Source organism: Balaenoptera physalus, assembly GCF_965194825.1.
Source record: "Balaenoptera physalus genome assembly, chromosome: 9".
Classification (NCBI taxonomy): Eukaryota; Metazoa; Chordata; class Mammalia; order Artiodactyla; family Balaenopteridae; genus Balaenoptera; species Balaenoptera physalus.
The window spans coordinates 49,521,861-49,543,184 of NC_138888.1; the positions used below are offsets into that span (position 1 = coordinate 49,521,861).

The following is a 21,324-nucleotide window of genomic DNA, read 5'->3' on the forward strand; positions in this document are numbered from 1 at the left end:
GATTGTTCCCTGGATCCTCCTGAGAGTTCCTGCCTCAGTGGCCTTTATTTCTCCTGTTAAAACTCCTTACCCCGTCTCTACATATTCAAATATTACCTGTCTTTCAGGACCTGCACAAATGTTAAAACTTATCCTCATATCCGTCATTACCTAGAAATAATCTCTCTCCTCCTTGTTGGTTGCTGTTGTACTTCATCTTTACTTCTCTTCTGGCATTTGCCTATTAGTACTATAGTAATTTATATAGATGTCTAGAAGATGTTCTAGACCATCAACTTATTGAGAGAGTGGGGTCTATGACTCATTTTGGTACACTACTGCTCCGGTACACAATAGGTACTGAGTAAATATTTCCTTAGTGAATGAATATCAGTAAGAATATTAATTACTACGGAATGTTTTTGGATCAGGTAACATATGTATCCAGCACACTTCCCAAATAAATTTTTATTATTTCCTTGTATGTGCAAAGCATGAAAGGATGAGGACAGTACAAACATGACTGTATCAAGACCTTCTCAGGAGTTTAGTCTGAGAGAAGAAATAATGACATGTACACAAACAATTTTACTATACGATAGACGAGAGAGAATGTGAACATGGCAATGTGAGAAGTACAGACTAAATGCTATTCAGGGTTAGAAGAGGTTCTGAGTGGGGGAATAAGGACAAGCTTCAGGGAGGTGCCATTTGAGCTGGACTTTGAAGGGTGAGTAGAATTTAAATAGAGATTTGAGAGATGAGGGTAACCTAATGGAGTGTTGGATGTAACATTTCTGAGGTGAGAAAGCACTTGAATTATCCCAGAAAGAGTGTGTAGTTCTGTCTGGCTCAAAAATGGATAAGCTGAATTAGGGTAGTATGAAGTAAGACTAGGAAGATATGGGTTGGAGCCTGATCGAGGAAGGCCCTAAATATCAGGCTAGGGAGTTTGTTTGTTTTTAAGTGCTAAAAGTTTGTGAGCAACAGAATGAAGTTTTTTTTTCCCCAAATGAAATTATTTTTCCCCATTAAAGAAGCCACCATTGGGCTTCCCTGGTGGCGCAGTGGTTGAGAATCTGCCTGCTAATGCAGGGGACACGGGTTCGAGCCCTGGTCTGGGAAGATCCCACATGCCGCGGAGCAACTAGGCCCGTGAGCCACAACTACTGAGCCTGCGCGTCTGGAGCCTGTGCTCCGCAACAAGAGAGGCCGCGATAGTGAGAGGCCCGTGCACCGCGATGAAGAGTGGCCCCCGCTTGCCACAACTAGAGAAAGCCCTCGCACAGAAACGAAGACCCAACACAGCCAAAAATAAATACATAATAAAAATAAGTAAATTAAAAAAAAAAAAAAAGAAGCCACCATTGATTATTATTACCTCATCCATAGCATGGACACAATATGTATGTTTTTAATTGAAGTATAGTTGATTTACAACGTTGTGTTAATTTCTGCTGTACAGCAAAGTGATTCAGTTATATTTATATTTACTTATACACACACACACACACACACACACACACACATTCTTTTTAAAAATATTCTTTTCCGTTATGGTTTCTCATAAGATATTGAATATAGTTCCCTGTGTTATACAGTAGGACCTTGTTGTTTATCCATTCTATATATAATAGCTTACATCTGCTAACCTCAACCTCCCACTCCATCCCTCCCCCAACCCCTTCCCCCTTGGCAACCACCAGTCTGTGCCCTATGTCTGTGATTCTGTTTCTGTTTCATAGATAGGTTCATTTGTGTCATTCATTAGATTCCACATATAAGTGATATCATGTGGTATTTGTCTTTCTCTTTCTGACTTGCTTCACTTGGTATGATAATCTCTAGTTGCATCTATGTTGCTGCAAATGGCATTATTTCATTCTTTTTTATGGCTGAGTAGTATTCTATTGTATATATGTACCACATCTTTATCCATTCATCTGTTGATGGACATTTAGGTTGTTTCCAGGTCTTAGCTGTTGTGAATAGTGCTGCTATGAATGTAAGGGTGAATGTATCTTTTTGAATTATGGTTTTGTCTGGATATATTCCCAGGAGTGGGATTGCTGGATCATATGGTAAAAAATTAATAAAATTAATTTTTTAAGGAACCTCCATACTGTTTTCCATAGTAGCTGCACCAACTTACATTCCCACCAACAGTATAAGAGGGTTCCCTTTCCTCCACACCCTCTCCAGCATTTGTTAGTTGTAGACTTTTTTCTTTTTTTTTAAGGTTTAATTCATTTACTTATGGCTGTGTTGGGTCTTCGTTTCTGTGCGAGGGCTTTCTCTAGTTGTGGCAAGTGGGGGCCACTCTTCATCACAGTGTGCGGGCCTCTCACTATTGCGGCCTCTCTTGTTGCGGAGCACAGGCTCCAGACGCGCAGGCTCAGTAATTGTGGCTCACGGGCCCAGTTGCTCCGCGGCATGTGAGATCTTCCCAGACCAGGGCTCGAACCCGTGTCCCCTGCATTAGCAGGCAGACTCTCAACCACTGCGCCACCAGGGAAGCCCAGTTGTAGACTTTTTAATGATGGCCATTCTGACTGGTGTGAGGTGGTACCGCATTGTAGTTTTGATTTGCATTTCTCTAATAATTAGTCATGTGGAGCCTCTTTTTTTTAAATTAATTAATTAATTAATTAATTTTTGGCTGTGTTGGGTCTTCGTTGCTGCGTGTGGGCTTTCACTAGTTGTGGCGAGCGGGGGCTACTTTTTGTTGCAGTACGTGGGCTTCTCATTGTGGTGGCTTCTCTTGTTGCGGAGCATGGGCTCTAGGAGCGCGGGCTTCAATAGTTGTGGCATGCGGGCTTCAGTAGTTGTGGTGTGCGGGCTCTAGAGTGCAGGCTCAGTAGTTGTGGCGCACGGGTTTAGTTGCTCCGCAGCACGTGGGATCTTCCCGGACCAGGGCTTGAACCCGTGTCCCCTGCATTGGTAAATTCTTAACCACTGTGCCACCAGGGAAGGTGGAGCCTCTTTTCATGTGCCTATTGGCCATCTGTATTAGCATGGACACAATATTGAAGATGTGTTCTGAAGGTGGTTCTGACCTAGTATAACACTTGTTTGTATTTTACCTATACATTCCCCTAGTGCCTCTACTGCTTAAGTAAGTAACTCTAATAGGATTTGAAACTTTAAACCAGTAGGAATATAGTCTGTGATAGCCTACTCAATTCTTTCGCTGATCATGAGGCCTGCTATCTGGACCATATTGTCATATTGTCATGGTTTTGCCAAAATATTTTCAGGAGTAGAAGATTTAAACTGTATATTTACTTTATAGATACATTCTGTGGTAGATACAGAAAGATAGAGTATATCAAGTATGAATATGGTTAAAAGGGATATGTTGGAGACATTTGAATAATTATTATTTTGTATGTGAGCTGAAGAGTAGAGTTGCAGTTTTAGTCAATGAGTAGGATTTTTAAATGCTTCATTTCTTATTACGATAGGGAATCTGGCTTTACACTATTTGTTAGTCACAACTGTTTCAGAGTGCATACCATCTCTAAATTTTCATTTGGTGTGAGAAACCTAGAAAATCCATACAATTAAAGGTGTTAGAGTAAATATAAATTTGCAGTAATAGTATAACCTAACAAATTTAAAAAGTAAATAAAAATCAGTGTTTTGGATTTCACACAAAGAAGCATTACATCATCAGTGAGGTTGGTGTTTTTCATTGTGATTGATTTCATATCTAGAACAGTATTTTAATTATGTCGTTTGGATCCTAGAATTTAATACGGAAATAGAGAATTTAAATAAAGTTACCAAAAAGATGACTTATATTGAGGAATTACTTTAAAAGGAAAGGAGAAAAGGAGCTAAATATATTCATCTTAGCAGAGAGACAGTAGAGACATAAGTTTATAAATATTTGGAGCTTGTAAACACCAAGGGAGGAAAGATGTATTTTAATTTTACAGCAGGATATAGCTAAGAGTAAGAAGATGAAATACAAGATGACTCATTTTTATGGGATTACTATTCTGGTAGGTTGGAAGAATGCCAAGATATAGTTTATCTCTTTTTCAAAATTATGAGCTTCTTGGGCTTCTCTGGTGGTGCAGTGGTTAAGAATCCCCCTGCCAATGCTGGGGACACAGGTTAGAGCCCTGGTCCGGGAAGAGCCCACATGCCATGGAGCAACTAAGCCCGTGCGCCACAACTACTGAGCCTGCGCTCTAGAGCCCGCAAGCCACAACTACTGAGCCCACGTTCCACAACTACTGAAGCCCGCACGCCTAGAGCCCGTGCTCTGCAACAAGAGAATCTACCACAATGAGAAGCCCTCCCACTGCAACAAAGAGTAGCCCCCGCTCGCCTCAACTAGAGAAAGCCCGTGCACAGCAACAAAGACCCAACGCAGCCAAAAATAAACAATTAATTAATTAAAAAAATAAAGATACTACATGTGGGGGCAATTTGTTATTAATGGACACGTAAAATATACATAGCCAACATGTCATAAACAACCTACAGCGCTGTTGAAAATCCAGTAAAAATTCTGCCTGAACAAACAGTGTGTCATAAGGAAGAAAAAAAAATATCACCAAACCAAAACTATGTAGTTTTGCCAGTTAATATGCCAAAATCACCCAGAGTCATTTATTATACATTTCTCTGTAGCTAGAATGTCTGTCGCTTCATTTTCTTTAATCAGCAAGTCCCAAGTATCTTTAAACAACATTTATCATCTCACAGATTCTGTGGGTCAGGAATCTAGGTGTGGCTTACCTGGATTCTCTGTTTCAGCGTCTCTAAAAGGTTGCAGTCAACTCAAGTCTTGATTGGGAAGAGTCCCCTTCTAGTTCACTCATGTGGTTATTTGCAGGACTCATTTCCTCACAGGCTGATGGGTGGAGGTCTCCTTGGTTCCTTGTTACATTGACCTCTCCATAGAGCATCTCAAAACATGGCAGTTTTCTTTACCAGAGTGGCAAACATGAAGTTAATCATGGAAGTGATGCCTTATTACTTTTGCTGTATTCTGTTCATTAGAAGTCACTAGGTATAGCCTACACTCAAGAGGAGTAGTTACGTAAGAGTGTGTACACTGTGGGTGGGGATGATTGGAAACCGTGTCTGAAGCTGCCTACCATAGAGTCTGAGAGGCTTTTAAATGATGTTTGGGTCCTGTTATTGTCCTTTTTATTTAGTTATAATATAGTAAAGAAAATGCAGGAAGTCCCCTCCTTTCATATATAATTTTTTCCATGTGTAAAAGTTGCTTGTGTAGTAAGAGTTTGGGGATAGTTCTAGAGAGTGAAAAAACATTATAATGTACCAATTATTCCTTCCCTTTTACGTTCTTCAGTGATTTATTCCCAGAATTTGGTATATGTTCCTTACTTTTCCCTTCCTCTTCTCTTCCCTCCCTCCTTTCCCACCCTGCATTGAACCACAAGTTTAATCCACTTAAATCTGGAGGGTGTATTCAATTGAGATCCAGGATTTTTCACTTTGAACATACCTAGAGATTCTTTCTTTCTTATGCAGTCTGAGGTATATGCTTATCACTAATATTATTACTTTTTTATTTCTATTTTTCTTTTTCACACATTTGTGTAAAGCAAAAGTAAAAATGCAAAGGAAAATTTAAATGATAGCAAAACCTTTGTTTTCCAAGGTTGGTAATGCTGCTGAGTTGTAACAGCTAGCTGACAAGCAGTGAAAGGACAGCATGAAATATAGTCCTTTAGCCAAAAAGAGCATTTGGAGACGTTTTAGGAACAGCACTGTATGAAAATCCAATATATGAAATCAAAGATGGCCCTCTGGTTTCTACTCAGCTGAAAAAAAAGTGCTGTGCTGTTCTTCTTTGTGAAAGTTTGATTAAAATAAATGCTTGGTTGTTGGAGAATTGTCTAGAAATCTCTCTTTGCCTCACAGCTTCTCTTCATAACTTGTGTGACAAGGAGATGCATCAAGTCTTTAATTTTGTCTATGCTAAACAGGGCCTGATAAGACAAATGTTTATACTTCAAAGAAACCCTTAAAATCTTACTGTAGCCATCATGGCAGCATTTTGCAAGCATTTTAATAATGTTTTAGAGTTTTAGCCTTGCTTAGTTCTTATGATATGGGAGCTTTGAGATCCTAGATTTAAAAAAAAATTATTTCTGGACTTCTCTGGTGGTGCAGTGGTTAAGAATCTGCCTGCCAATGCAGGGGACACGGGTTCGAGCCCTGGTCCGGGAAGATCCCACATGCCACGGAGCAACTAAGCCCGTGCGCCACAACTACTGAGCCTGCACTCTAGAGCCTGTGAGCTACAACTACTGAGCCCACGGGCCACAGCTACTGAAGCCCACGCACCTAGAGCCTGTGCTCCGCAACAAGAGAAGCCACTGCAATGAGAAGCCCACGTACCGCAATGAAGAGTAGCCCCCGCTCGCCGCAACGAGAGAAAGCCCACGTGCAGCAACAAAAACCCAACACAGCCAAAAATAATAAATTAAAAAAAAAATTATTTCCAAGATAGTTAATCTTGCTACTTAAGCCTCAGTTTACTCATTTGTAAAATGGCAATAATGATAGGTGCTTTATATTGTTGTTGATTCCATTGCCTTAGCTCCAGAGTTCCTGAATTCCTCCTGATTTCCTTTCTGTAGAAGCTTCTGTCCATTCTTCTGAATATCATCAGCAGTGCAGCGATGCCCTTTCTTTTAACCACTTGCTTCCCCAGAATTCCTTTAGCCTGATACTCCTCCTAGCCACTTCTGCTTTACAGAGTAGAGCCCTACTATAAATATGTGAAACATGCTTCTTGGTGTTTTAAAAAAAAAAGTAGGCCATGTTTCATCTGGTTTATATTTAAATATTGCTAAATATTTTATATTTTAAAAAGTTTTTAAAAACTGGCTTAAATGAGATCAAAGTTAGTGTTTCACTTAACTTTTCATTCTAACAACTCCATGCTAATCAAATGACTATTATTTTTCATTTGATTTATTAACGTTTTACTTGACGAATTGTGACAGAAAGCAGCATTCATTTTAATATGATTTAGTCACCCTAATTTCTTTCAGAATGCAGAGCTAACAATGAAAAAAGTTAAGTATGGCCTGGTTATCTTCTAACCTTCAATTTTAGGTGATTTTGGACAATTACAGATCTTGTCATGCTGAAGAATCACACTAGGGCTTTTGCTGGTGACCTTTGGTTCCTAACTAGTTCCTTAGAGCTGGTCCTCCACAGTCTGTGGCTCAGCTGCTCATGATGGCAGCGTGAAGGCCTTTGATGGTAGTCATGTCATCTGTGTACAGATGCTTCTACTGCTTCTATACAAGGCCTTGTAAAGATAGGTATGGTAACGTTTCTTACAATGCTCTGGATACTGTGACACACATCTTACAAACGTGAGAAGGTATTAGTGAGGTGCTTTCTGCATACGGGGCTGTGATTCTTTCTGGCACGTCAGTTTTTCCATCATCCGTACCCATGGCCCAGTAACCGGAGCTTGCAGCAGAGTCCTGCACGTCTGTCGGTTTGAGTTAGAGCACAGTGCTCTGCCATCTGTTTGACAGGCAGGTGATACACACTAAGACTCACACTTCTAAGAGGGCCAGCTTCAAAGGGGACGTGGTTTGACTCACAGTGGCTTACGAGGCCTCTGAAGGTTCAGCTCAGCGACAGGGCTCTTTTGATGATCCTGACTTCAGTATAGTTTTATTAGCCTGTACTGACAAACACATTTCTAGAAGGCTATTTGCCGAGTTAACTTCATAGTCCCTAAAAGGGTATAGAGTCAAGATATATTCCACAGTGACAGCAATGGCAGGAACTGGTTAGGAGCCAAGGCCTACAGAAGGAGCCCCAGTACTTTGAGGCCTGTGTTTAAAACTGAAGAATCAATTCAGGCATACTGTGTTATTAAATTAATTTTATTGAAGTAGAATTTATATACAATAAAATGTACCCATTTTAATTACAAATTGATGAATTAGGACAAATGTGTATGCTACCACAGGCATTCTATTTGACCAGCACTATAGGATAATTCAAGATCCCTTACTGAGAATGATGGTATCTTCATCAAGAGGGGATCTTGCATTTAAGGACTGATGATTCATTTCACTGGGAGATTATTTATGATGGTTATTTTGTGTGATCATATTTTCAACTAAGCACACATCTGGGTAGAAGTCTTCTGTTGGTGAGGACTATAAGTCAATTAAGTATTGTTTATTTGCCAAGTGTGCTTTTGTTCTCATAACCCTCGCCTGGAGTGCATCTCTGAGAGACTTAGGTTCTAAGCCTGGGTCTGCCACTGTGGACAGTGGACTTAGTTGAGGTTATAGGTTTTTTGTGTTTCTTCATGAGTAAAATGAGAGGGCTCAGTTTGATAACTTCTACCCCTGACATTCTTTTTTTTTTTTTTTTTAATTTTAAGTACTTGTTTATTTATTTATTTATGGCTGTGTTGGGTCTTCGTTTCTGTGCGAGGGCTTTCTCTAGTTGCGGCAAGTGGGGGCCACTCTTCATCGCGGTGCGCGGGCCTCTCACTATCACGGCCTCTCTTGTTGCGGAGCACAGGCTCCAGACGCGCAGGCTCAGTAGTTGTGGCTCACGGGCCTAGTTGCTCTGCGGCATGTGGGATCTTCCCAGACCAGGACTCGAACCCGTGTCCCCTACATTGGCAGGCAGATTCTCAACCACTGCGCCACCAGGGAAGCCCTACCCCTGACATTCTTAATTTCTCATGATAATAAGAATGAATTATTTTATTTGAATGTGACTGTCACAAATGTAAATGGAAAACTACTTTCTACCAGCGTTGCTTCTCTGCAGATGGATTGTACTAGTTAATGAACAGGATAGCATCCGAATGTCTTTGTAGCCTTGTTTCCTGGCCTTGCTGTCAATGTGGAATATATCTTGATTATACTGTTGGTGACCTTGAAGTTTGTTAGGTAAATTGCCTTCTAGATACATGTGTTTGTCTTGCATAAAGCTTTTTATAAAGGCTGCTTTTTATTGGTTCTTCTTAGAGAAAAGAAAACCTTATCTCTGCTGTTCAGGCCTGTAACCACTCCTCAAAGGCAAAGACAAAGAAGTGCATTGTTAACTGTTGTGCAGTGCTGGGTTGGCAGCTGTTTACCATGAATACCGAGGTTTAATTAACATAGGTACCCGTTACAGATACCTCTAGACCATTTTAAGGTAAAATGAAATTAATCACAGCATTTAATATTATAGACTGCTCATTTTAAGACAGCCTACATCTAGTTATTGATACATAATTTCTAACTGGGAAGGAATCTTCGCTGAGAAAGAGCACTTTAAATAGTGGTTAGGTTCTCTGAATACAAAGGCCTATTTAACCCACAGTACACCTAAAGTATGACACTAATAGAACTGTGGAACCTAATGTCCATTTTTCTGGATTTCTGTGGGGGAAGTACTGGTTTTTGGACTTAGAATGTTTGCTTTATAAACATATTTCGTCCTTCTAAGGTGTTCCAGACAGTATACTGGGCACTGGAAATACAGGGATAGATAAAATACAGTCCCTTTCCTCATGAATGCGTGGTGGGGGAAGACACACATAAATTGATAATCATAAAATAGTAAGGTTTAAAAGAGAAATTGTAAAGTATATTCAGGGATTAGCTATGCATAAGGTACTGAGAGCACAGAAGCATACCTACCCAGTTGGGATGGGGCTCTCTTAGAGGACTCACACTGAGCTGAATCTGAAAGGATGAGGAGAAATTTATAAGAATGACTTGGGGGACGTGGGTGGGGAGAGCATTCCAGGCAGAGGGGACAGCATGAATAAGGGAATGCGGTAAGAAACTGTGAGCACTTTGATATTACTGGGACAAAGCAAAAAAGTAGTGAAAGAAGAGGAAGAAGAAAGAAGTAGGGACCAGATTACAGTGGATCTTAATTGTCACAGTTAGAAGCATGGGTTTTTCCTGTGGTCAGTCAGAGCTGAGCTGGTCAGGTTTTTGCTTAAGAAACACTACTGAAGTTAAGAATCCGCCTGCCAATGCAGGGGACACGGGTTCGAGCCCTGGTCCGGGAAGATCCCACGTGCCACGAAGCAACTAAGCCCGTGCGCCACAACTGCTGAGCCTGCGCTCTAGAGCCCACAAGCCACAACTACTGAAGCCCGCTGCCTAGAGCCTGTGCTCTGCAACAAGAGAAGCCATCGCAGTGAGAAGCCTGCACACCGCAATGAAGAGTAGCCCCCGCTCGCCGCAACTAGAGAAAGCCGGCGCACAGCAATGAAGACCCAATGCAGCCACAAAAGGAAAAAAAATAAATAAATAAAAAATAAAAAAGAAACACTACTGAGACAGGGATGTGGAGAATTGGTTTGAGGGTGCAGGGATAGCAGCTTTCTCAGGCTGTTGTAATGAGCTGGTTGAGAAATGATGAAGGCCTGAATCAGGTCAGAGGTAATCAAGATAGAGAGGAGGGGAGATAGATAAATCTTTAGGAGGTAAGATAATCAGGCCTGAGGATTGGTTAGATTTTAGGAATAAAGGACAGGTGTTCAGACTTCTGCTTTTGTTGATTGAGTGACTGAGAAGGGAATACTATCAGAAAGAGAGGCAGTGAAGATTCAGTTTGAACAAGTTGAATTTGAGATGATTGTGGAGATAGCCAGCATACAGTTGACATATCTCTAGATATATAGAAGTTTAGAGACCTAGAGGTATAGATTTTGGAGTCATTGGCATATGAGTGATTGTTGAAACCCTGGACTGAATTAAAATTAGGACTTTAAAAAAATCTATATTCAGAAGTGAGCTTGGCATATTTCATGGTAAGTGCTTACTCTGGTTTCTTACAATTTCAAAATTGAGAACTTGCCTACCAAAGGACGATGAATACTGACCAGTGGCAATTTTCATTCATTCATTTAATTGTTCATTCATTCAACAAATATTTTTTTTTAATTGACATCTGCTGATTGTTTTATTTAATTTTTCACTTTGAAGACAAGACCAAAATCAAAACCTCTGAACTTACACTTTTCAACCTGAAAGAATCAAAGAATATAGTTATAATTCTAAAGTAGCATCAATAAAGCAAGTGTTATTCTTATGAGTATTAATGGACTATACTGAAAGAAGGTAAAATATAATACTCTTATTTTGTACTTACTTTGAAATGCTGCCACTGAACAGATGTTTATTCTGAAAGATGCTACTATGAAGTTTGCAGAATCAAATACTGATTATGGTTATTCAAAAGTAAATTTATGGAATAACTAGAAAATAGGCTGAATTGGAACCTGTGGCTAGTTTTACGATATTAATTAGCAACATTTTTTTTAAAGACATAGAAAGCTATTGTTTTAATATAAATTAGAAGTTTTAAAACCATCTCCCTTTAGTGCTTTCAGTTATCACATAAACCAAAGACCCAAATAATTTCAAATGATCACAGATACTATTCAGGCAAAAATTCTCATGTGTCAGTACTTTTAATGTTGTGCACATCGAATTATAGTAAAAAACGACTATAAGGATGCAGCCCCTCTATTTCCATGAACAGCACACTGCATTACAGTAAACCGAGCTTATATTCAACCATCAAATATGGTTCTCCCATTAGTTCACTTTGTGACGGGTCATTAAGAATATCTTCAAATCCAGTAGTCTCATCGTTACCCCTCAAGATATCCAATGAAAGGTTTGAGCTTGGAAGAAATGGAAGACGCTGAACCTGCTGCACTGCCTTGAATTCCATTTGTAGTTTTAGTGGAGCAAATAGACCCTGGATGTTTCTCAGTGTGGAAAAGCTCATTTTATCTTGGTTGAGCTGGAAATTTTTTTCTGATAATTCAAGAGGATGGCTGGGCAAAAGTTCATTTTTCACACAAGAAAAACCTTTTCGAAGAAGATCATGACTTTCAGAAGGTCCACTTGCTGAAAGTTCAGTAACTGGAATGCTGTCCTTTAGCTGAGATCCAAGTCCTCTGGCATTCACCTTCAACTCGCTCTGCGAACCCATTCAACAAATATTTATTAAACGCTATATGCCTGGATTTCAGCAGATACATAAAGTGGTGATAGAAATATCTTCCCTGCCCTTTAGGAAGTTGCAATCACAATAATCAGATTCTCTATATTTTTCAATCCTTTACTATCAATGAAGTTATTTTAAGGGGTAAAATTATGATAGACTGATGCTACTTGCAAATGACTATTGTGCTTAAGAAAAAAAGCATGTCTCTCTTAGTTCTTTGTCCTGTTTGTTACAATACAGAATCTTATTTGTTCAAGGTGAACAATGCAGAACAGTGTAAAGAAAGGAACATAAACTAAAAATTTTCTCCTGGGAATGTACTTCTGTATCAAATGTGAGGAGAGTCATGCCACTTCTGTATTTAAAGAAAAGAATAGTTTGTAGCCATTAATATTAGGCTAGCACTGTTCATTGTTCAGAAACTAGTCCAGTTGATATCTGATTGGTTTTTTCCTGTTATTCAGGATTGTAGACAGTTGTGTTTGTTTTTCTGTCTTCTTTACTGGTGCTGATGAGAGTCGTCTTGTGGGTTTCATATTTTTGTTCCAAATGTCCTGGTGTAGGAAGTGTAAAGCAAATGTAGTAGGATAATTGTATATCTTTAGGCTGTTCTATTTATGATGTGCCAATTAACTGAAATAAATTTAACCCTGTGAAAAAAATTGATTCTATAAAAGGAAAAAGCAAATCTAGAATACATGCAAAACATCATGAATGTACATTCAAGAATTAACTAAATTCTGCTAAAATACAGATATTTCAAGAATAATTTCTGAGTAACCATACTGTTTATCACATTAATTCCCTGACTTTTGCCTTTAAAATACAATTTAACTAAAACGAATCCTGCAACCTTGATTTGTCTGTCCCATTTTATTGCTGATAACTTGAATATGAGACATCCAACTCCTGCCATTTCTACTGTTTCTATGGTAACTAAAGTGTGCAAACCCAGCAGTATCACTTTCTTTCACAGCTGGCATTTTGTGTTCACAGTAAGAAGAGGGGTTTTAGTAAAGCATAGTCTGTTAACTGGGATGTAACTAGGTCAGAACAATTTTGGTATCCTTTTTTCATTCTTTTAGGTTTGTATGTGTGGGTGTGGGTGTGTGTGCATGAGCTGCAGTTTCCTTTGTTTTTTTAATAGCATATACCTTCACTTAATTAATCACTGTCAAAGTTAGTCTTTTGAAAATTCAGCATAATATCTGTAAACACAACTCAGTGTGGAATCTTGAGGGTTATATGGAGTTGTTCTGAGACTTGCCCCTAGCCCTGTAGGTCCTTGAGTATTTCCCTTAAGAAGAAAATCGATGTGAAAATGCTTTGAAAAGTTAAATGCATTTTATTTTTATTTATTTATTTTATTTTCCATTATGATTTATTACAGGATATTGAATATAGTTCTCTAAGTTAAATGCATTTTCATGGTGATCATGTTATTTATTTTGTTATTATTGTTATTTTGAAACATCAAGTATCTTATGACCATAACACATTCACTTGTCCTGAAGGGGACAGATAATCCCAGTTAAGAGGTGTACATTAAAAAATGATTCCCTCTGTGATTCTAGATTTTTACTTGACTACAGGAACCCTTCCCTATGGATACTGCCCAAGCTCTGGGTTCCTTTCTCAGACTGTACAAAAGAGCTCACAGTCGCTGCTCCCCTAAACCATGTCACCACTGCTGCTCTCATCTCAGGCCCTACACTTAGAGCTTCCATGGGCTTCAAGTAGATCACGTCAAAGGTATTCTCTACTGACTTCAGAACTAGCTAGGTCCTCTTTTCTCTCTCTCTCTCTCTCTCTCTCTATCCTCATTCCATTGTGGTGCTCATATTCATATTCTCTGTTTCCACATAGTGTGACTGCAGGAACTTCTAATAAGAGCTAACAGTGATCCAAGATGAACTTCCTGCTTTTCTCCCATTCAGCAGCTCATAACCTATTTTCATTTGTTATATGAAGCAATTTTTGTTCCCTTATATCATACTTTGTGCTTTTATCTTATATCTTTATTTTAAAAGGATTTAATTCCTAAATCCAAAATTTAGGAATTGTGAACAGTGTAACAAATGGTACATAAAATGGTTTATTTGATGATTTTACAATTTAAAAAATTGTTATATCCCAGAGATTCCCATTCTCAATAAGGCCTTGAAAAATGTACTCTAAATCTGCCTTTACCTTTTTTCCACTTATTTGGGTCTCATTTACTGTGTCTAGCTTCTGTAGATGCACAGAAATTATTTTTTCTGAGTCACCAATGACCTTCTAATTGTCCCAAAGTTGCCTCTTCTCAGCTTTCATTCTGTTGCACCTGAAGGCTACCTCTTCCTTTTTAAACTCTTAGCTTCTAGAACCCTATGCTGACTGTTTTCTTACCTTGGATGCTGTTTCACCAGTTCTTTCATTGGCTCTTGTTCTTCTACCCTTTATTCCTCTCAGCATTATTTTTTTCTTATATTTTTAAAATACCATTTATCTAATTGTAAACAATACCAAAATATACAAAATCAAACATTATGGAAATATATAATGTAGTAGAAAATGATAATCTCTCCAAACCCTGCTATCAGAGATTGGGCAGGCTATATATAAAATAAATTATGCAATTTGTAAAAATTATGGGTAAGATAGATAATATAACAAAACGATGCTAATTCTAGTCATGAAAAACCTAGTCTTTCCGAGTCCCCACGTCATTCTGTATGACCGGCACCCCTCCCTAACCTTTGCCCCACCCCTCCTCTGCTGCCCCTGGGCTAACTCCCCTCCTCTCACGTTGACTGCAGCCGCATTGACCTCCTTGCTCTTTCTCCAGTGAGCCAGCCTGCCAGCTCACCAAGGTTTTTCCTCACTGCTCCGAACACCATGATCTTGCTCTGCTGCAAATCTCGTGGCAGCCCTCATCAGCTCTCAGAGCACAGGCTTGACAGTGCTCAAGAACCCATCCAGTTCTGCTACCCAAATGACTTGTGCCAAAAGCAGAACCACTGGAAACAGCAAGCAGGCCCTACCTAGGGTTTCCTTCTCTTTAGAATCATCAGTGCCTTATCACTCTGTTCTCCCCGATGCCCACTGTTCTCCTTAGCGTGTCTCTGCTTTACCTGCCTCAAGCCTTTCAAGTTGCTCTTCCCTTATTACTGCACTTTCTTCAGGTCTTATCCCAGATGTTACCTTCTCAAAGAGGCATTATGTAAGTAATTTAAAATTATGCTTAAATAATGTTGAAAATAACACCCTGCCAACCCACTCCCAGCAGTACCTATCCCCATTCCTTGCTTTATATATTATCTTACAAAGCATAACAGTCAAGAGCCTATCACTTAACTCAATAACTGGAATATTACCAATAGCTTGCTTCTATATATGTTTTTTCCCTCATCCTGTCCTCTTAACTCCTCCCAAGAGGTAACAAATATCCTGAATTTTGAACCTATTATTAACTCCTTTTAAAAAATAGGTTTATCACATTTGTACATATGCCTAAACAGAACATTTTTTAGCTTTGCTCGGTTTTAAGTTTTATGAAAATGGCATCCTGCTGTATATAGTCTTCTAAAACCTGCTTTTTTTCTCTCAACATAATGCTTCCAAGATCTGAACATTTTTTACTTTTATTTGTAATTCAGTGATTTTCACTGCTGTTTTAAAATTCATTGTGTGACTCCACCACAATTAATTTCTCCATTTTCCTATTGGCTAGAAATTTGGGTTGCGTCCAGATTTTCTTTTTTTTATTACAAACTGTGCTGCTATGAACATTCTTTGGTGTTTCTAAAAACGGAATTACTGAGTCAAAGGGTATGCAATTGTTCAGTTTTACAAGATGATGCCAAATTGTTTTCCAAAGAAGTTGTACCAATTTATTCTCCCACCAGCAGTGTATTGGAGTTCCCCTGACCTACTTCCTACTCAGCTGTTCTTAATTTTTAACCAATCTACTAGGTGTAAAATGGTATCTCACTGTGATTTTAATTTGCATTTTCCCCATTATTGATGAGGTATAGCATCTTTTCATATGCTTAGTGGTTAAACATTTTCTTCTTTTTGTTAAATCCCTGTTCGGACATTTTGTCCATTTTTCTGTTAGTTTGTTTTTCATGTTGATTTGTAGGAGTTCTTTATTCTGGATACTAAACCTTTGTTACTGATAAGTGTTGCAAATACTTCTGCCTGTTTGTGCTTTGTCTTTTTATTTTCCTTATCTTTGATAATTGGAAGTTATTTTAATAGAAAAATTTATCAGTCTTTTCTCTTATGGTTATTCTTTGTATCTTGTTTAAGAAATTCTTCCTCACCTCAGAAAGATATTCTTGAATTTTTTTTTTCCTCCAAAGTTTTAAAGTTTTGCTTTTCACATTTAATTCCTTAATCCTCCTGAAATTGTTGTTTATATGATATGAGGTGAGGATTCATTTTACTTATTTTTTTCCCGTTTGGATAACCTGTTGTGCCAGCACCATTTATTGATTAGTTCTTCCCTTCTCCACTGACCTGAAGTTCTCTCTCAGTATCGTGGTTCCATCTGGGTTCTCCATTCTCTCCCATTGATCAGTTTGTCTATCCCTGTACTAGAACTACACTGTTTAATCACTATAGCTTTAAAATAAATCTTGATATAATGTTTTGAGCCAGATTCCTCTCCTCATCCCCTACCCCTAACACTTTGTGAATATCTTGGCTATTCTTAGCTCTTTGCTCTTTCACATACATTTTAAAATCAGCTTTTCAAGTTCCACAAGGAAACTCTGATGGAATTTTGATTGAAATTGCATTGAATATACAGATAAGTATTGGGAGAATTGATGTCTTTACTATATTGAGTCTTCTTATCTATTAACATGAGCTCTTAATTTATTTAGAGCTTCTTAATATCATTTAAAACAAGGTTTCAAGGTGTTCTGTATAAAAATCTTGTAAATCTTTTGATATATTTATTCCCAGGCACCTTATAGTTTTTTGTTGTTGTTGCTATAGAAATGCTGCCTTTGAAAAATTATATTTCCTAGCTTTTTTTTTCCGATATACAGAAATACAGTTGGCTTGTTCATATTGTTCAAGTAGCCAGATGTTCTAAACTCTCTTACTTTTGCTAATAATTTGCCTGTAAATACTTTTTTCTATGTAGATAATTATATTATCTGAAAATAACAGTAGTTTTATTTCTACCTTTCTAATGCATATGTCTTTAATTATTGTTTTATATACTAGACTTATAGTACAGTGTTGATTTTAGAAGCGTTAATAGTGGGTATTCTTACATTATTCCTGATTTTAAAGGGAATGATTTCAATGTTTCTTTCTTAGTTTTTGATACATACCCATTATCAGGTTAAGGAAGTTTTTTCTAGTCTAACTTGCTTAGAGTTTTTATCATGACTGGGTGTTAAATTTTATGAGCTGCTTTTTCAGCCTCTATCAAGATAATTAAATTATTTTTCTTCTTTAATCTGTCACTGTGGTGATGGACTTATATAGATTTTCTTATATTAAGCCATCCTGGCATTCCTTTTTCTGGACTTGGCTTATTACTATTTTGTTTAATATTTTTGAGTGGAGTTGGCCTGAAGTTTTTCTTATACTTTGTTTGGTTTTGCTATCCAGGTTATACTGGCTGTCTAGAATGTGTTGGGAGTATTCCCTCTTCTATTCTCTGAAAATGTTTGAATCGAATTGAAACAATCTTCACTGAAAATTTGGAGAACTTGCCTCTGTGATCATCTGTTTTCTTGGTAGCAAGATTTTTTTTTTAACATCTTTATTGGAATATAACTGCTTTACAATGGTATGTTAGTTTCTGCTTTATAACAGAGTGAATCAGCTATACATATACATAGATCCCCATATGTCCTCTCTCTTGCGTCTCCCTCCCCCCTCCCTATCCCACCCCTCTAGGTGGTCACAAAGCACTGAGCTGACCTCCCTGTGCTATGCGGCTGCTTCCCACTAGCTATCTGTTTTACATTTGGTAGTATATGTAAGTCCATACCACTCTCTTACTTCGTCCCAGCTTACCCTTTGGTAGCAAGATTTTTAAGTACAGTTTTAATTTATTTACTACTTCTTGGTTTCTTCAGGTTTTCTAATTCATTTTGAGTCAATTTGTAGGTTACAGTTTCTTGAATTTGCCTATTTTGTATATATTTTTAAATTAATATATATAGTTTTTTAATAGGGTTCTTTTATCTTTCTAACCTCCACTGAATCTATAGTTATGTTCCTTTTTTTAATTTGTAATATCATCTATTTGCACCTTCTCTCCTTTTGATGTAGTTGTCCTAAAGGCTTCATAAATCCTTTCTTGTTCATAAATTCCTGCCCTTACCTTTATCTTTATACTTCTACTTTCTTTTGTTTTAGTCTGTTGAATTTTGTTTTGTTTTAACTTCTTAACTTAGGCACATAATTATTTTCACCCTTTCTTCCTAACATAAATATTTAAGGCTATACATTTCCCTTGTAAGTTCCACAGGTTTTGATAGGTCGTACTTTCATTATTCCACTTCTGAGTATTTTAAATTTCTTCATACTTTCTCCTTTTACCTTTGAATAATTTAGAGGTATTTTTACATTTCCAAATATATGGAGTTTTAGATTTATACTTTTGTAATTGACTTTTTTTTTTTTTTTGGCTGCATTGGGTCTTCATTGCTGTGCGTGGGCTTTCTCTAGTTGTGACGAGTGTGGGCTTTTCATTGAGGTGGCTTCTCTTGTTGCGGAGCATGGGCTCTAGGCATGCGAGCTTCAGTAGTTGCAGCACGTGGGCTTAGTAGTTGCGGCACATGGGCTTCAGTAGTTGCAGAGCGTGGGCTCAGTAGTTGTGGCGTGCAGGCTCTAGGGCACACGGGCTTCAGTAGTTGCAGAGCACAGGCTCAGCAGTTGTGGCGCACAGGCTTAGTTGCTCCACGGCAAGTGGGATCTTCCTGGACCAGGGATCCAACCTGTGTCCCCTGCATTGGCAGGCTGATTCTTAACCACTGCACCACCAGGGAAGTCCCTGTAATTGACTTTTAACTTAATTTCATTGTGGTCAGAGAACATAGTCTGTTTGATAACAATTCCTTGAAACTTCTTGAGACCTGCTAGTACACTAACAACATTTGTAAATGTTCCATGTACGCTTGAAAAAAAAATGTGTATTCTCTAATTATTGGGTAAAAAGTTGTGTATATGCCTGTTAGATCAACTTTGTTAATTGTGTCCTTTGGATGGTCTATATCTTACTAATCTTTTGTCTGCTTGACATATCAATTATTGAGAAAAGTTTGTTATCCTTGGTCTTTTCCCTCCCTGAAATAATATCAAATACATATATATTTCAAGTACATAATGAGTTTTAGGAGTGTTCTCTCTTCCTGGTGAATTGAATCTTGTATCATTACATGGTGACCATCTCTACTCCTAATAATGCTTTTGTCTTAAAAGCTATTTTGTCTGACATTACTATAGTTGATTCTTTTAGCAGTTTGCCTGCTCTATCTTTTTTTTTTTTTTTTTTTTAAATTACACTATACTAGGTGTGCTTTATTTATTTATTTATGGCTGTGTTGGATCTTCGTTTCTGTGTGAGGGCTTTCTCTAGTTGTGGCAAGCGGGGGCCACTCTTCATCACGGTGCGCGGGCCTCTCACTATCGCGGCCTCTCTTGTTGCGGAGCACAGGCTCCAGACGCACAGGCTCAGTAATTGTGGCTCATGGGCCCATTTGCTCCGTGGCATGTGGGATCTTCCCAGACCAGGGCTCGAACCCGTGTCCCCTGCATTGGCAGGCAGACTCTCAACCACTGCGCCACCAGGGAAGCCCTGCTCTATCTTTTAATAGCCTTTTACTTTCAGCTTTTATGGTCCTTCCACTTAGATGGATCTCTTGTAAATAGTATGTGAATGGATTAAAGTATGCTTTTAGCAGGAAAATGTATTGTTTTAGTCCTTAGGCCTAAGTTAGGAAGTTTTTCCTACAGAGAGGGTTTCCTTTTGCTTCTTCTGGTTTACTTTAGTCCCCATGGGAGTCTTGACTGATTGTCAGGTAACAGGCTCAGTTTCTTCACCTTGCTGGTGGTCCAGGGTTCAGTGTCCCCAGTGAAGTGTGTTACTGGCATCTGCTCCCAGGTCCATCCTGCCTTTCCTTCCTTCTCCAGCCCTTATTTGGGGGTGTGGCCGGGGTTGTTGTAGATATCCCTTATCTCAGTGGTTCCCTAGACTTTTTGGCACCAGGGACCAGTTTCTTGGAAGACAGTTTTTCCACAGATTGGGGTGGGGAGGATGGTTCAGGCGGTAATGCGAGCGATGGGGATCGATGGGGAGCAATGGGGAGTGGCAGATAAAGCTTTGCTCACTTGCCTGCCGCTCACCTCCTGCTGTGCAGCCGGACTGGTACTGGTCTGCGGCCCGGGGGTTGGGGACCCCTGCCTTATCTCTTGTGAGACCAAGGATCCTTCAAGGAATGTTTCTTAGGCAGCATATATATTGTTGTTCTGTAATGGCAGGGTCTTCTAGAGCACCTACTCAACCATAATACCAGATGCGGAAATCTCTTTGTGTTCTCCTTATTTAATTGTTTTCTACAGTACTTACCAATACTGATGTACTATACATTTGTTATTTATTGCCCTTCTCTTCCCACTAGAATGTAAGCTCCATGAGGTCAAGGATCTTGCCTGGTTTTGTTTACTACTGTATCTCTAGCATCTAAATCACTGCTAGATACTCAATCAATATTTGTTGAATGAGTGACTATGGAGGATAGTGAAGGCAGTGCAAAAAAAGCAATGCCAAATCTTGAACTTTTACCTTGAAATGCTCTTATGTGTTGCTTCATGACCATTGTCACAAGTTAGGGACCCCTTACTTTTCCCTTGACTATTGTAGCCCACTTCCAACTGGTCTCTGTCTCTACTTTGTGGTCCATCTTTCCTTCTCAGTTCATCCTTCACAGTGCTACCAGAGTTTTTTCCTAAATATAGATCTGATTATCTCACTGTCTTGTCTCTGCTTAGCCTATAGCGTAAATTGTAGTTTCTTTAATGTGACGTTTAATTTCCAGCATAGTTCCTAGCCTTATTTCTACACTGAGCATTCTATGCTCTAGTCATAATCAAAATACTTGTAGGCTCTCCCAGTATGTCATGTCCGTGGGTTTTCTTTGTGACCAGGCTCTTACTTTTAGGATTCTCTAAGCCTGAAGAGTCATTCTTCTGTTTATGCTTATCAAAATCTTAGTCATTCTTAAATTCATCTAAAGTCATCTCCTTCCTAAAGACTATCCTGATACTCACTGGGAAGAATCATCTATTCCTGGCAATTTATTTTGCTGTTTTGGTACTTTCTGTAATCTG

At 38.6% G+C, this 21,324-nt stretch overlaps 1 protein-coding gene and 1 pseudogene across 9 annotated transcripts in view; one reads left to right on the top strand and one right to left on the bottom strand.

The window, feature by feature from the left end:
* Nucleotides 1-21,324, top strand: part of CDK19 (cyclin dependent kinase 19) — a 182,624-nt gene that overhangs the window by 134,792 nt on the left and 26,508 nt on the right. The window lies entirely within an intron of this gene.
* Nucleotides 11,348-11,993, bottom strand: LOC309667154 (proteasome maturation protein pseudogene; annotated as a pseudogene). Its single transcript has one exon. The product of its transcript is annotated as a proteasome maturation protein pseudogene (transcript).